Source organism: Coffea arabica, chromosome 10c (genome assembly GCF_036785885.1).
Source record: "Coffea arabica cultivar ET-39 chromosome 10c, Coffea Arabica ET-39 HiFi, whole genome shotgun sequence".
Lineage (NCBI taxonomy): Eukaryota > Viridiplantae > Streptophyta > Magnoliopsida > Gentianales > Rubiaceae > Coffea > Coffea arabica.
In genome coordinates, this window is record NC_092329.1 from 28,795,843 (window position 1) to 28,812,425 (window position 16,583).

Below are 16,583 nucleotides of genomic sequence, written 5' to 3' on the forward strand. Positions count from 1 at the left end.
ATGATTGATATTTGCAACCAATTTTGGATTTGGAATAAATTTTGGAAAGTTAGGGTTCATGAAGCTACATTCTGCCCGAATTTATTGCACCATGTTAGAGGCCGATTTGGCCTTGTCTTAAAACATGAAAGTTGTAGGTATTGATGTTTTTGAGGTGCCTACAAAATTTCAGGTCATTTGGATTAATGTAGAATGAGATATTACGAAATTACTGTAGCTGTTCTGCTTTGGACAGAATGCGAAAACTGTACTGGTAATTGGCCATTTTGACTGGAATTGGTTTGGATTTGGATGTTGGTGTCTTCTGATGAAATGTATCTGGACGTCTTAGCTAACTTATGCCTTTGGAATTTTGGCATTTGGACTTGTATGGACTGAGATATACCGATTACAGTTTTCTATGTTTTGCAAACCTGTTTTGGTAATTCTGGTTTCGTATTTTGCATATTTGACCTAGTTGTGCTAGGATTTGGACTGAGTGGCCTTCTACATTGTTGTACCCCTGTTTCTTAGCTTCGAAATGGTGGGTCTTACACCCCCATCCGATAACCGTAGTGAATTTGGTGCCATTACCGCATATTGAGGTCAAATACGGTTTGTGATTCTGGTACGTTTTTGGAAAGTTTATGGCTGGAACTTTGGCTTCACATTTGACTGAGTTACAAGCTGTTTGGGCTTCCGACCAAAACGCCAAACTTATAGCCCTATATCAGAGCTTTCTAACGCCCTTGGAATTTCATGAATCGGATTTATAAAACCTGAGATATAGCCGAGCAAACAAGGCCTGCCCGTGAAAATGACCAGAAATCTGTTTTGGTCCTGATGACCAATTTCCGTTCCGAATTTAGATTGCCGACCTTCATGAAAGTTATTCCATTTGGAATGAAATATCTAACTGCCAATTCTCAGCTCTTTTGACCATGTGTAGCATAGAAAACAGTTCGCACTCAAAAACTGACCATTTGTGCATTGGCCAGATTTCGTAAGTGATTGTGTTTGGTTCATTTGGGACTGAAGCCTCCTGTTTCAGTTCTGGATGTCTTCATAACAGTTGTTGTTCATCCTTTAAGCTTCGATTTGGCATCTCATCCGCCTTAATCCGATATTCGTAGCTCAACTTATGGGTGAACTAGAAATGAGTATCAAATCTGCCGTTTCCGTTTCCGTCTGTCATATTTACGTGCGCGCGTGTTGTTTTGCCGTTTTGCTTGTTTTGGGCATGTTAGTGGCCGTTTGTGATAAAATCTTCTATTTCAGACAGCGGTGAGCTAGGCGGAGCCGGTGGGGCCCACTACTAGCGAACGCGCGAAGCGATTTTGCTTTCGTACTACTTTTGGTATTTTGAGTAAGTATTCAGGCCAGTTTGGTGTGTTTTCTTTGCTATGTGTTTGAGATATGTGAAAAGGGCACTTAGGCGAGGGTGTACTTTATCGCACTCGACCTAAACCCTAATTTGAATGTATAATTGTACTTGGCATATGTATATGAACCTTTTGGAACCAAAACCCTTGAGCTTGTGGCTCGGGGCGACTTTCGAATAAAGTTTGTGAAGTTTGCAAAGTTTGTGATTTTGAATAATTTTGTGAAGTTTGTGAGTTTGGGGCGAACTCTTGACCTGGTTGGACTATTCGAGCCGGTTAGGGCTTGGTCGAAGGCAGTCCAACTTAGTCTGAGGTCACCAAGTTTGTAGGTTCATGTTATGAACCAATTTTGTGAATCCGGTTCACCGAGAAAGTGACCAAGTTTGTGACCCGAGCTTGTGACTCAAGCTCAAGTTTGTGATTTCGTTCGCCCGGGCAAGTTTGTGAGGTGACTGGCCAGTGAGGGTGATAAGGTGTCGGTGGGTGTACAAGTGAAGTTCTACGGACTATTATTTGCGGTCGACGGAGTGTCGGCAGGAGATCATGCATGGCACATGAATTGGCTTTGGAGCCACCCGTATCCTTATTATATGATGTTGTTCTTTTCTGCTTTTGCTTTACTCTTATTGTGTAATTGTTGCTACATGAATTTACGCTTTCGCCCCTGTTTACTTACTAAGCATATAGCTTACCCCATTCCTTTTGTTTTCCTTAGCAGGGGCCGACGCGGGGACTCTTGGCTCGTATACTAGTATAGTAAGATTGGCTTGTAATAGTTGAACAGTTAGGATGTTTGTTTTTGTTTTGGTGGTTTGACTCGATACTTTTGGAGAATGTAATTATAACTCTTTTGGGGTTGTATATAGTACTCTTTTGAATTTTCTGGCTTTGGTTGTTTTAAGTTTTGAGTCCTGGCGCGAGCTAGGCAGGCGGCCCGCCGATACCCTTGGGTTCGCCCTTGGGAGAAGTGGGGTCGTCACACTTAGCCTCTCTCTTTCTCCCTTTCTTTTTTCTTTTTCTCTTGCTCTCTGCCCAGTTTTCTTCCCTTCTTCCAAACCCTTCTAGCCCTTTCCTTTTTTCCTCTTTCCATATCCTTTTCCCTTATTTCTCATTTCCAAATTTTCTTCAAAAATTTCCCAAATCAACAAGTGTCATCCTACTAATCTAGCAAGCGTTGTTGTGTCAAAAGAAAAAAGAGACACTTGTCTATTGCCTACCTTATACACTTAACTAGTTTGCATGGCCTCCATCTAGCTGTATTCTTTTACTTTTACTTTTTACTTACCATTTTTATTTTCTTTTTACTCTTCAAGGTAAAAGTTAAAGTGGCTAAAGTGGTAAATTCTTTTTTTTTATTTAATTTGAAATAAATGAATTTGCAAAGATTAAAAAGTTAAGTTTTTGTGAGAATTTTCTTTTTTCGAAAATTTAATGCAAAAAATGTCTTGAAAAGAAAAAATGATGAACCTAATTTACTACAATAAATAAAAATAAAGACTAACTACTATTTTACAATCTTAATCAACTAAAAATGAAATAAAATAAAATAAAAACAAGAATAAATAATAACACCCAAATTGAATTAAATAAAAATTAAAATTTTGGTGTCTACAGCTTGCCTTATTTGTCTAAGTTTTGAAAAAACTTGAGACAAAGACGTAGATACTAAATATTTACCTGTATTTATTCTGCTGCGAACTGAAATAAGCAAACATAAAAAGATCAGTGAGATAGAACCCGAACCTGCGGTAAATAATATCGGTCAATGGGATGAAACCCGATCCTGCCATAAATAACATCGATCAGTAGGATAAAACTCGATCCTGCTATAACATCGGTCAGTGGAATAAAACCTGATCATGCTCGATCAGTGGGATAAAATCCGATCCTGCCATACCATCGGTCAATGGGATAAAACCCGATCCTGCCGTAAAATTGGCCAGTGGGATAAAACCCAATCCCACCGTAAATAACATCGGTCAGTCAGATAAAATCCGATCCTGTCCTAAATAACATCGGTCAGTGGAATAAAACCGGATCCTGTCGTAAAATTGGAAAGGTTTTTGCAGAATGTTTTTTTTTGTAGAATTTTGAAAAGAGAGACAGATGATTTCTTTTAAAAAATTTGCCCCAGTGTGACGCTATTGGACCATTGGACCTGCAAAAGAGAAATAATCATAATGATAGATAATGCCACCACTATCCGATCAATCCTACTTTTAAGAAATGTGTAAACATGAGTATTTGGGCGCTCTTCCCCGATGTAGCGAAAACTTAACTTTGCTTTGAGAACTGTGTCAAGTTTCATCAACTTCCAATGCTAATAAGACACTTGGTATCCAGGTAATTTTAATAAATCACAAGGATTGCCATTTGATAAATTCCCGATGTAGCAAAACTCAACTTTGCTCTGCGAACTACATCAAATCTTGTTAACTTCCAATGCTTATCCAATATGACATTTGGTATCCAGGCAATTTCAATAAATCATAGGAATTGCCATTTGATAAATCTAGTGAGATAAATGAGACCATGAAACTCATGAAAGAATATTTTATTTACACAGCAATGACAAAAATCCCAGTAATGATAAAAATAATCATTTATTTTTATTGAAAGAAAATTAATTTCAGAGAAATGAACCTGTAAACTCAACAATTTACGCTTGAGAAACCAAAGTACTTTGATCTCAAACAATACGCCATGTTTGACACTTTTGGATATCGTTCCTTCGGAGATCAATATTGGCAATAGAACCACAAGGTGAAGAGAAATTCAAATGAACCGAGTCACCAGTTATTTCAATCCAAGCTCACTTTTAACATAAAACTCTACCTTAACACCCTTTTCGGGTTTTCACCAAGGCTGCCCCATCCCTTTTTATTTTCTTTTATTCATTTTTTTCTTTTCCTTTTCCTTTTTCCTTCTTTTCTTCTTTTCTTTTCTTTTTTGCTTTTCGTTTCCTTTCTTTTCTTTTCTTTTTCTTCTTTTTTTCTTTTCAAAGGTGCCTTTCAAAGGTGCCCTTTCGGGTTTTCACCTGATGAACAAATTCTGCCGATTGCCTTTATCAAGTCAGAAATGTGTTTTAAAAAATGATGGCATCAGTGCGACAATCCTTCCCTTGTAAAATTGGTGAAGGTGTATTGACATCATTTGCCATTTGATTAGAAAATTTCCTAGAAGAGGTGATGCAAAGAACGGAAGCCAGGACTTTCGATTTTTTGTAACGTGGTCAGGTGAGGTGTTTAAGAAAAGGCTAAGGTTTGAAAGCAGAATTTATAAGTGTTTAAATCATCTGAGGTCGCGTCTTCACATTAACCCTACTAAAATTGCCCCAATTTATCCACGATTGAGGTTCTTCCCTTTAATTTTCTTTTCTTTTGTTCTTCTATCACTTTTCACCTCTTGAGACTCTCTATCTTTTTTCAACTCAAACTTGCCCCAGTGTGGGGTTTGCAATCCTCAGGGGTTGCCAAACGAAATAATTTATTTTGAAGGTTCAAAAGGGATAACTAGGGATATCATGTTTAATTGGAAAGGAAGAAGGCCTGACTTTCATTCCATTCCTCGTATTAACCCTAAAAGGAAACTTTCATTTATCAGATGAAAAATTTCTTACACATATCCGAATTGATTGGTTGGGGGAAAACTCGACCATCCATTTCTGCAAGAATAAACGCTCCACCAAGCAATACTTTCTTGACGATAAAAGGGCCTTGCCAATTTGGGCAAACTTGCCCTTGGCCTCCTCTTGTACTGGTAAAATTCGTTTCAACACTTTGTCTCCTTCTTCGAATGATCGCACTTTGACCTTCTTGTTGTAAGCACGGGCCATTCTCTTTTGATAGTATTGACCATGACAAATGGCATTTAACCTTTTCTCATCGATCAAAGACAATTGCTCATGACGTTGTTTAATTGTGAGGCCCCAGTTCGTTCTACGTTGATATATTCATTAATTGGGCGGTAACGTTTGGTTTTGGGAGTATTTCGAAAATCCTAAGTAGGGATTAAGATTTAAACCCTAAGTTCCGGTTAAGATTGAAAACCCGTTTTTTTCTACATTTTCTTTATTAGAAAATTCCCCAGATAATTTTTATGAGTAAATATAGTTTTTAGATGATTTTTCTAGTATTGGTTAGATTTTGAGAAATTAAGAACGTATATCGGACGTGGGACCCACTAGTGCGAAAAGTTCGGAAAAATTCGGCCAATTGGGTTAAATTCCGGATACTGTGTAAAATTTATCGGGTGTTAAGAGATAAGTAGAGAGTGAGATATGATTGATGTGAGAGAGAAAAGAAAGGATAGGAATGCACTAATGGTGGTGACAAGTGTCACCATTTCATTGGAGAAGACTTAAGAATTACTATTCACTTTCTTGACTATTTTGACCAAAAGATTAAATATCCAAAAATTGCTCAAAAATCACCATTTTCTTCCTTGTGTTGGCCGGCCCTTTCTCTCTCAAAGAAGAAGGAAATTCTTCAACTTTCAAGCTTCCAATTGGACCAAAATCCACCAAATCAAGAGTTTAAGTTAGTTTTACTCCATACAATCTTTCCTTTTGGTGATATTGGTTGGTTTATTGAAGCTTTTTGGAAGAGCTAAGGTGTCCATCATCTTCCTCTCTCTTGTTATTAGGTGAGTGATGCTTCAACCTTTCCCCTATACTTAATGATGGTTTTTTTGTGCTTAATGGTGGCTTGAGTGATGGAATATATGATTTATTTCTTGATTTGAAGAGTTTTGGTGAAGTTTTTATTTTCTTGGGAATTTTTCTGGTTTAATATGAATGGGATGTTGTGGCCTTGTATGATGAATGGTAATGGACTATAATGACTCTAGTGGGTGTGAATTGTGGATAAATGCAACCAATTATGGATTTGGATTGGAAAATGAAAAGCTAGGGTTCATAAAACCCCAATTCTGTCCGGTTTTGGATCATAGGGTTAGAGGCCGAATTTGACTTTGATCAAAACATGAAAGTTGTAGGTATTGATGTGTCTGAGGTGCCTGTAAAATTTCAGGTCATTTGGATTGATGTAGAATGAGATATGACAAAATTACTGTAGCTGTTCTGCTTTGGACAGAATGCGAAAACTGTACTGGTAATTGGCCATTTTGACTGGAATTGGTTTGGATTTGGATGTTGGTGTCTTCTGATGAAATGTAGCTGGACGTCTTAGCTAACTTATGCCTTTGGAATTTCGGCATTTGGACTTGTATGGACTGAGATATACCGATTACAGTTTTCTGTGTTTTGCAAACCTGTTTTGGTAATTCTGGTTTCGTATTTTGCATATTTGACCTAGTTGTGCTAGGATTTGGACTGAGTGGCCTTCTACATTGTTGTACCCCTGTTTCTTAGCTTCCAAACGGTGGGTCTTACAACCCCATCCGATAACCGTAGTGAATTTGGTGCGATTACCGCATATTGAGGTCAAATACGGTTTGTGATTCTGGTACGTTTTTGGAAAGTTTATGGCTGGAACTTTGGCTTCACATTTGACTGAGTTACAAGCAGTTTGGGCTTCCGACCAAAACACCAAACTTATATCCCTATACCAGAGCTTTCTAACGCCCTTGGAATTTCATGAATCGGATTTATAAAACCTGAGATATAGCCGAGCAAACAAGGCCTGCCCGTGAAAATGACCAGAAATCTGTTTTGGTCCTGATGACCAATTTTCGTTCCGAATTTGGATTGCCGACCTTCATGAAAGTTGTTCCATTTGGAATGAACTATCTAACTACCAATTTTCAGCTCTTTTGACCATGTGTAGCATAGAAAACAGTTTGCACTCAAAACTGACCATTTGTGCATTGGCCAGATTTCGTAAGTGATTGTGTTTGGTTCATTTGGGACTAAAGCCTCCAGTTTCAGTTCTGGATGTCTTCATAACAGTTGTTGTTCATCCTTTAAGCTTCGATATGGCGTCTCATACGCCTTAATCCGATATTCGTAGCTCAACTTAGGAGTAAACTAGAAACGAGTGTCAAATCTGCCGTTTCCGCTAACGGCCGTCTCCGTTTCCGTTCGTCATATTCACGTGCGCGCGTGCCGTTTTTGCCGTTTTGCTTGTTTTAGGCACGATAGTAGTCGTTTGCGATATTATGTGACACAATCTTCTATTTCAGACGGTGGTGAGCTGGGCGGAACTGGTGGGGCCCACTACTAGCTGTTCATTTCGATCCGACTTCGTACTTTTGCTATTTCAGTTTCTGGGTAAGTATTCAGGCCGGTTTGGTGTGTTTTCTTTGCTATGTGTTTGAGATATGTGAAAAGGGCACTTAGGCGAGGGTGTACTTTATCGCACTCGACCTAAACCCTAATTTGAATGTATAATTGTACTTGGCATGTGTATATGAACCTTTTGGAACCAAAACCCTTGAGCTTGTGGCTCGGGGCGACTTTCGAATAAAGTTTGTGAAGTTTGCAAAGTTTGTGATTTTGAATAATTTTGTGAAGTTTGTGAGTTTGGGGCGAACTCTTGACCTGGTTGGACTATTCGAGCCGGTTAGGGCTTGGTCGAAGGCAGTCCAACTTAGTCTGAGGTCACCAAGTTTGTAGGTTCATGTTATGAACCAATTTTGTGAATCCGGTTCACCGAGAAGGGGACCAAGTTTGTGACCCGAGCTTGTGACTCAAGCTCAAGTTTGTGATTTCGTTCGCCCGGGCAAGTTTGTGAGGTGACTGGCCAGTGAGGGTGATAAGGTGTCGGTGGGTGTACAAGTGAAGTTCTACGGACTATTATTTGTGGTCGACGGAGTGTCGGCAGGAGATCACGCATGGCACATGAGTTGGCTTTGGAGCCACCTGTATCCTTATTATGTGATGTTACTTTTCTGCTTTTGCTTTACTCTTATTGTGTAACTGTTACGTGAAATTTATGCTTTCGCCCCTGTTTACTTACTAAGCATATAGCTTACCCCATTCCTTTTGTTTTCCTTAGCAGGGGCCGACGCGGGGACTTTTGGCTCGTATACTAGTATAGTTAGATTGGCTTGTAATAGTTGAACAGTTAGGATGTTTGTTTTTGTTTTGGTGGTTTGACTCGATACTTTTGGAGAATGTAATTATAACTCTTTTGGGATTGTATATATTGTTTTTAGTGCTCTTTCGAACTTTAAGTTTTGAGTCCTGGCGCGAGCTAGGCAGGCGGCCCGCCGATACCCTTGGGTTCGCCCTTGGGAGAAGTGGGGTCGTCACAGTTGGTATCAGAGCTTAGGCTTCAGATTCCTGTAGTGTATCCTAGGCTTGAAGTTTAGGATGCCGGACTGTTGGATTTGATTTGATTTGAAAGTTAAGCAATTGAGGGATAAAACCTAGAGCCTGCTTCGCGTGGTCTCCGCGCGGAGTGAGCTTGGGTTGAGTGGTGAATGGGTATGAAGGATTAAGTGCTCGTTCGAGCATAAGCTATGAACCCTGAAGTGTTATAGGTCTTCAATCTTTCTCATGATATCTAAGGACCATAGATAGGTATGTCGGGTAGGAAGTTCGATTTGTAGATGGTTTACTCTTGGGACTGGCAGCTCGAGATGCGAACTATCTTATTTCGGATTCTTGTGCCCGAATACTCCAGAATTGAGGCGATGCAAGCTACTAGGTACTTGAGACTTGTATTTTGGAAACATGAACAGGTTTTGCCTGACTGGAATGCGTACAAAAGGTCAACGGACATCTAGTTTGGATAGTAAGGGACGTGAGAGATCAGACGGTCTGATACTGGGACGACTTCACCTTTTCCTTTTGGTTCGCCCGTATATTACGACCACCTAAAGTTAGTATATGTGTTTGTGTACATGCTTATCTGTCCAACTTGATATGTATTTGTATACTTGCTTGTCCGTCTTTTGATATGGCGTGTTATGTGTGATATGTTATTTGTGTAATTGGTATGTTGGATTTTGTTATTGTAGTCAATTTACTGCATTCATTCATTAAAGTACCTTTTTGGAAAGAAAAGAGAGAGAAGGGAAAACTATATATATATATATGTGTGTGTATATATGTGGAAGGAAGACATAGTCGCGGACATGGTCATAACTGTGGAACAAAACGAGGCCGAGAGTCAAGAGAAGAAAGGGAGGAAACAATAGATGAACAAAACATGGACCGAGAATGCCACTTGTGTTCAAGAATTGATTATGACCCATTGTTTTGCCCGACAGGCTACCATCTGAGTTCCAACAATTTTGTGAGATGGCACATTGGGTTGAGATGTATAAGGAAATTACGGTTCTTCGAGATGAAATAGAAGTCCAAAAGAAACTAGTCGCATACTGGGAAGGGCGATGGAAGCACGAGTATTCAGAGAAAATTGAGCTCTTGCACAAGAACTTAGAGCTAAAAAGGAAATACGAAGGGATTTCCGGGGAGGCCTTAGCAATGGCACAGAGCACTACTTCTATGGGGGTTCCAGAGAAAACTCAAAGGACAGAAATATCAAGGCCGCAAGTGAAGACCTTCCATGCAAAGAAAAGGAGCGCATCTCTTGAGAATCAAAGGCCAGAACCGAGTAAGCGAGGTAGGTCATCTGCTAAGAAGGGTCGTGGAGCGGGTGGTGTGACAATTTGTGGTTATTGTAGAAAATCCAATCACATTGAAGTGAATTGTTGGAGAAAGGGGAGGAGATGTCTGCGCTGTGGGAACGCCAAGCACCAAATTGCTAATTGCCCGGGTTTATTGGACGAAAAGAAAGGAACTCAGCAACTAACCCAGACCGACCCTGGACCGTCAACTAGAGAAGGGACTGGAATGAAGAGCCTCGTTTCTTTTAAGAACGTGGAAGGTACAGGCTACTGGTTACTTTAGATTTGATAGATTCCGTTCATAGAAATTTCGAGGACGAAATTGTCCTAAGTGGGGGAGATTGTGAGGCCCCAGTTCGTTCTACGTTGATATATTCATTAATTGGGCGGTAACGTTTGGTTTTGGGAGTATTTCGAAAACCCTAAGTAGGGATTAAGATTTAAACCCTAAGTTCCGGTTAAGATTGAAAACCCGTTTTTTTCTACATTTTCTTTATTAGAAAATTCCCCAGATAATTTTTATGAGTAAATATAGTTTTTAGATGATTTTTCTAGTATTGGTTAGATTTTGAGAAATTAAGAACGTATATCGGACGTGGGACCCACTAGTGCGAAAAGTTCGGAAAAATTCGGCCAATTGGGTTAAATTCCGGATACTGTGTAAAATTTATCGGGTGTTAAGAGATAAGTAGAGAGTGAGATATGATTGATGTGAGAGAGAAAAGAAAGGATAGGAATGCACTAATGGTGGTGACAAGTGTCACCATTTCATTGGAGAAGACTTAAGAATTACTATTCACTTTCTTGACTTTTTTGACCAAAAGATTAAATATCCAAAAATTGCTCAAAAATCACCATTTTCTTCCTTGTGTTGGCCGGCCCTTTCTCTCAAAGAAGAAGGAAATTCTTCAACTTTCAAGCTTCCAATTGGACCAAAATCCACCAAATCAAGAGTTTAAGTTAGTTTTACTCCATACAATCTTTCCTTTTGGTGATATTGGTTGGTTTATTGAAGCTTTTTGGAAGAGCTAAGGTATCCATCATCTTCCTCTCTCTTGTTATTAGGTGAGTGATGCTTCAACCTTTCCCCTATACTTAATGATGGTTTTTTTGTGCTTAATGGTGGCTTGAGTGATGGAATATATGATTTATTTCTTGATTTGAAGAGTTTTGGTGAAGTTTTTATTTTATTGGGAATTTTTCTGGTTTAATATGAATGGGATGTTGTGGCCTTGTATGATGAATGGTAATGGACTATAATGACTCTAGTGGGTGTGAATTGTGGATAAATGCAACCAATTATGGATTTGGATTGGAAAATGAAAAGCTAGGGTTCATAAAACCCCAATTCTGTCCGGTTTTGGATCATAGGGTTAGAGGCCGAATTTGACTTTGATCAAAACATGAAAGTTGTAGGTATTGATGTGTTTGAGGTGCCTGTAAAATTTCAGGTCATTTGGATTGATGTAGAATGAGATATGACAAAATTACTGTAGCTGTTCTGCTTTGGACAGAATGCGAAAACTGTACTGGTAATTGGCCATTTTGACTGGAATTGGTTTGGATTTGGATGTTGGTGTCTTCTGATGAAATGTAGCTGGACGTCTTAGCTAACTTATGCCTTTGGAATTTCGGCATTTGGACTTGTATGGACTGAGATATACCGATTACAGTTTTCTGTGTTTTGCAAACCTGTTTTGGTAATTCTGGTTTCGTATTTTGCATATTTGACCTAGTTGTGCTAGGATTTGGACTGAGTGGCCTTCTACATTGTTGTACCCCTGTTTCTTAGCTTCCAAACGGTGGGTCTTACAACCCCATCCGATAACCGTAGTGAATTTGGTGCGATTACCGCATATTGAGGTCAAATACGGTTTGTGATTCTGGTACGTTTTTGGAAAGTTTATGGCTGGAACTTTGGCTTCACATTTGACTGAGTTACAAGCAGTTTGGGCTTCCGACCAAAACACCAAACTTATATCCCTATACCAGAGCTTTCTAACGCCCTTGGAATTTCATGAATCGGATTTATAAAACCTGAGATATAGCCGAGCAAACAAGGCCTGCCCGTGAAAATGACCAGAAATCTGTTTTGGTCCTGATGACCAATTTTCGTTCCGAATTTGGATTGCCGACCTTCATGAAAGTTGTTCCATTTGGAATGAACTATCTAACTACCAATTTTCAGCTCTTTTGACCATGTGTAGCATAGAAAACAGTTTGCACTCAAAACTGACCATTTGTGCATTGGCCAGATTTCGTAAGTGATTGTGTTTGGTTCATTTGGGACTAAAGCCTCCAGTTTCAGTTCTGGATGTCTTCATAACAGTTGTTGTTCATCCTTTAAGCTTCGATATGGCGTCTCATACGCCTTAATCCGATATTCGTAGCTCAACTTAGGAGTAAACTAGAAACGAGTGTCAAATCTGCCGTTTCCGCTAACGGCCGTCTCCGTTTCCGTTCGTCATATTCACGTGCGCGCGTGCCGTTTTTGCCGTTTTGCTTGTTTTAGGCACGATAGTAGTCGTTTGCGATATTATGTGACACAATCTTCTATTTCAGACGGTGGTGAGCTGGGCGGAACTGGTGGGGCCCACTACTAGCTGTTCATTTCGATCCGACTTCGTACTTTTGCTATTTCAGTTTCTGGGTAAGTATTCAGGCCGGTTTGGTGTGTTTTCTTTGCTATGTGTTTGAGATATGTGAAAAGGGCACTTAGGCGAGGGTGTACTTTATCGCACTCGACCTAAACCCTAATTTGAATGTATAATTGTACTTGGCATGTGTATATGAACCTTTTGGAACCAAAACCCTTGAGCTTGTGGCTCGGGGCGACTTTCGAATAAAGTTTGTGAAGTTTGCAAAGTTTGTGATTTTGAATAATTTTGTGAAGTTTGTGAGTTTGGGGCGAACTCTTGACCTGGTTGGACTATTCGAGCCGGTTAGGGCTTGGTCGAAGGCAGTCCAACTTAGTCTGAGGTCACCAAGTTTGTAGGTTCATGTTATGAACCAATTTTGTGAATCCGGTTCACCGAGAAGGGGACCAAGTTTGTGACCCGAGCTTGTGACTCAAGCTCAAGTTTGTGATTTCGTTCGCCCGGGCAAGTTTGTGAGGTGACTGGCCAGTGAGGGTGATAAGGTGTCGGTGGGTGTACAAGTGAAGTTCTACGGACTATTATTTGTGGTCGACGGAGTGTCGGCAGGAGATCACGCATGGCACATGAGTTGGCTTTGGAGCCACCTGTATCCTTATTATGTGATGTTACTTTTCTGCTTTTGCTTTACTCTTATTGTGTAACTGTTACGTGAAATTTATGCTTTCGCCCCTGTTTACTTACTAAGCATATAGCTTACCCCATTCCTTTTGTTTTCCTTAGCAGGGGCCGACGCGGGGACTTTTGGCTCGTATACTAGTATAGTTAGATTGGCTTGTAATAGTTGAACAGTTAGGATGTTTGTTTTTGTTTTGGTGGTTTGACTCGATACTTTTGGAGAATGTAATTATAACTCTTTTGGGATTGTATATATTGTTTTTAGTGCTCTTTCGAACTTTAAGTTTTGAGTCCTGGCGCGAGCTAGGCAGGCGGCCCGCCGATACCCTTGGGTTCGCCCTTGGGAGAAGTGGGGTCGTCACAGTTGGTATCAGAGCTTAGGCTTCAGATTCCTGTAGTGTATCCTAGGCTTGAAGTTTAGGATGCCGGACTGTTGGATTTGATTTGATTTGAAAGTTAAGCAATTGAGGGATAAAACCTAGAGCCTGCTTCGCGTGGTCTCCGCGCGGAGTGAGCTTGGGTTGAGTGGTGAATGGGTATGAAGGATTAAGTGCTCGTTCGAGCATAAGCTATGAACCCTGAAGTGTTATAGGTCTTCAATCTTTCTCATGATATCTAAGGACCATAGATAGGTATGTCGGGTAGGAAGTTCGATTTGTAGATGGTTTACTCTTGGGACTGGCAGCTCGAGATGCGAACTATCTTATTTCGGATTCTTGTGCCCGAATACTCCAGAATTGAGGCGATGCAAGCTACTAGGTACTTGAGACTTGTATTTTGGAAACATGAACAGGTTTTGCCTGACTGGAATGCGTACAAAAGGTCAACGGACATCTAGTTTGGATAGTAAGGGACGTGAGAGATCAGACGGTCTGATACTGGGACGACTTCACCTTTTCCTTTTGGTTCGCCCGTATATTACGACCACCTAAAGTTAGTATATGTGTTTGTGTACATGCTTATCTGTCCAACTTGATATGTATTTGTATACTTGCTTGTCCGTCTTTTGATATGGCGTGTTATGTGTGATATGTTATTTGTGTAATTGGTATGTTGGATTTTGTTATTGTAGTCAATTTACTGCATTCATTCATTAAAGTACCTTTTTGGAAAGAAAAGAGAGAGAAGGGAAAACTATATATATATATATGTGTGTGTATATATGTGGAAGGAAGACATAGTCGCGGACATGGTCATAACTGTGGAACAAAACGAGGCCGAGAGTCAAGAGAAGAAAGGGAGGAAACAATAGATGAACAAAACATGGACCGAGAATGCCACTTGTGTTCAAGAATTGATTATGACCCATTGTTTTGCCCGACAGGCTACCATCTGAGTTCCAACAATTTTGTGAGATGGCACATTGGGTTGAGATGTATAAGGAAATTACGGTTCTTCGAGATGAAATAGAAGTCCAAAAGAAACTAGTCGCATACTGGGAAGGGCGATGGAAGCACGAGTATTCAGAGAAAATTGAGCTCTTGCACAAGAACTTAGAGCTAAAAAGGAAATACGAAGGGATTTCCGGGGAGGCCTTAGCAATGGCACAGAGCACTACTTCTATGGGGGTTCCAGAGAAAACTCAAAGGACAGAAATATCAAGGCCGCAAGTGAAGACCTTCCATGCAAAGAAAAAGAGCGCATCTCTTGAGAATCAAAGGCCAGAACCGAGTAAGCGAGGTAGGTCATCTGCTAAGAAGGGTCGTGGAGCGGGTGGTGTGACAATTTGTGGTTATTGTAGAAAATCCAATCACATTGAAGTGAATTGTTGGAGAAAGGGGAGGAGATGTCTGCGCTGTGGGAACGCCAAGCACCAAATTGCTAATTGCCCGGGTTTATTGGACGAAAAGAAAGGAACTCAGCAACTAACCCAGACCGACCCTGGACCGTCAACTAGAGAAGGGACTGGAATGAAGAGCCTCGTTTCTTTTAAGAACGTGGAAGGTACAGGCTACTGGTTACTTTAGATTTGATAGATTCCGTTCATAGAAATTTCGAGGACGAAATTGTCCTAAGTGGGGGAGATTGTGAGGCCCCAGTTCGTTCTACGTTGATATATTCATTAATTGGGCGGTAACGTTTGGTTTTGGGAGTATTTCGAAAACCCTAAGTAGGGATTAAGATTTAAACCCTAAGTTCCGGTTAAGATTGAAAACCCGTTTTTTTCTACATTTTCTTTATTAGAAAATTCCCCAGATAATTTTTATGAGTAAATATAGTTTTTAGATGATTTTTCTAGTATTGGTTAGATTTTGAGAAATTAAGAACGTATATCGGACGTGGGACCCACTAGTGCGAAAAGTTCGGAAAAATTCGGCCAATTGGGTTAAATTCCGGATACTGTGTAAAATTTATCGGGTGTTAAGAGATAAGTAGAGAGTGAGATATGATTGATGTGAGAGAGAAAAGAAAGGATAGGAATGCACTAATGGTGGTGACAAGTGTCACCATTTCATTGGAGAAGACTTAAGAATTACTATTCACTTTCTTGACTTTTTTGACCAAAAGATTAAATATCCAAAAATTGCTCAAAAATCACCATTTTCTTCCTTGTGTTGGCCGGCCCTTTCTCTCAAAGAAGAAGGAAATTCTTCAACTTTCAAGCTTCCAATTGGACCAAAATCCACCAAATCAAGAGTTTAAGTTAGTTTTACTCCATACAATCTTTCCTTTTGGTGATATTGGTTGGTTTATTGAAGCTTTTTGGAAGAGCTAAGGTATCCATCATCTTCCTCTCTCTTGTTATTAGGTGAGTGATGCTTCAACCTTTCCCCTATACTTAATGATGGTTTTTTTGTGCTTAATGGTGGCTTGAGTGATGGAATATATGATTTATTTCTTGATTTGAAGAGTTTTGGTGAAGTTTTTATTTTATTGGGAATTTTTCTGGTTTAATATGAATGGGATGTTGTGGCCTTGTATGATGAATGGTAATGGACTATAATGACTCTAGTGGGTGTGAATTGTGGATAAATGCAACCAATTATGGATTTGGATTGGAAAATGAAAAGCTAGGGTTCATAAAACCCCAATTCTGTCCGGTTTTGGATCATAGGTTTAGAGGCCGAATTTGACTTTGATCAAAACATGAAAGTTGTAGGTATTGATGTGTTTGAGGTGCCTGTAAAATTTCAGGTCATTTGGATTGATGTAGAATGAGATATGACAAAATTACTGTAGCTGTTCTGCTTTGGACAGAATGCGAAAACTGTACTGGTAATTGGCCATTTTGACTGGAATTGGTTTGGATTTGGATGTTGGTGTCTTCTGATGAAATGTAGCTGGACGTCTTAGCTAACTTATGCCTTTGGAATTTCGGCATTTGGACTTGTATGGACTGAGATATACCGATTACAGTTTTCTGTGTTTTGCAAACCTGTTTTGGTAATTCTGGTTTCGTATTTTGCATATTTGA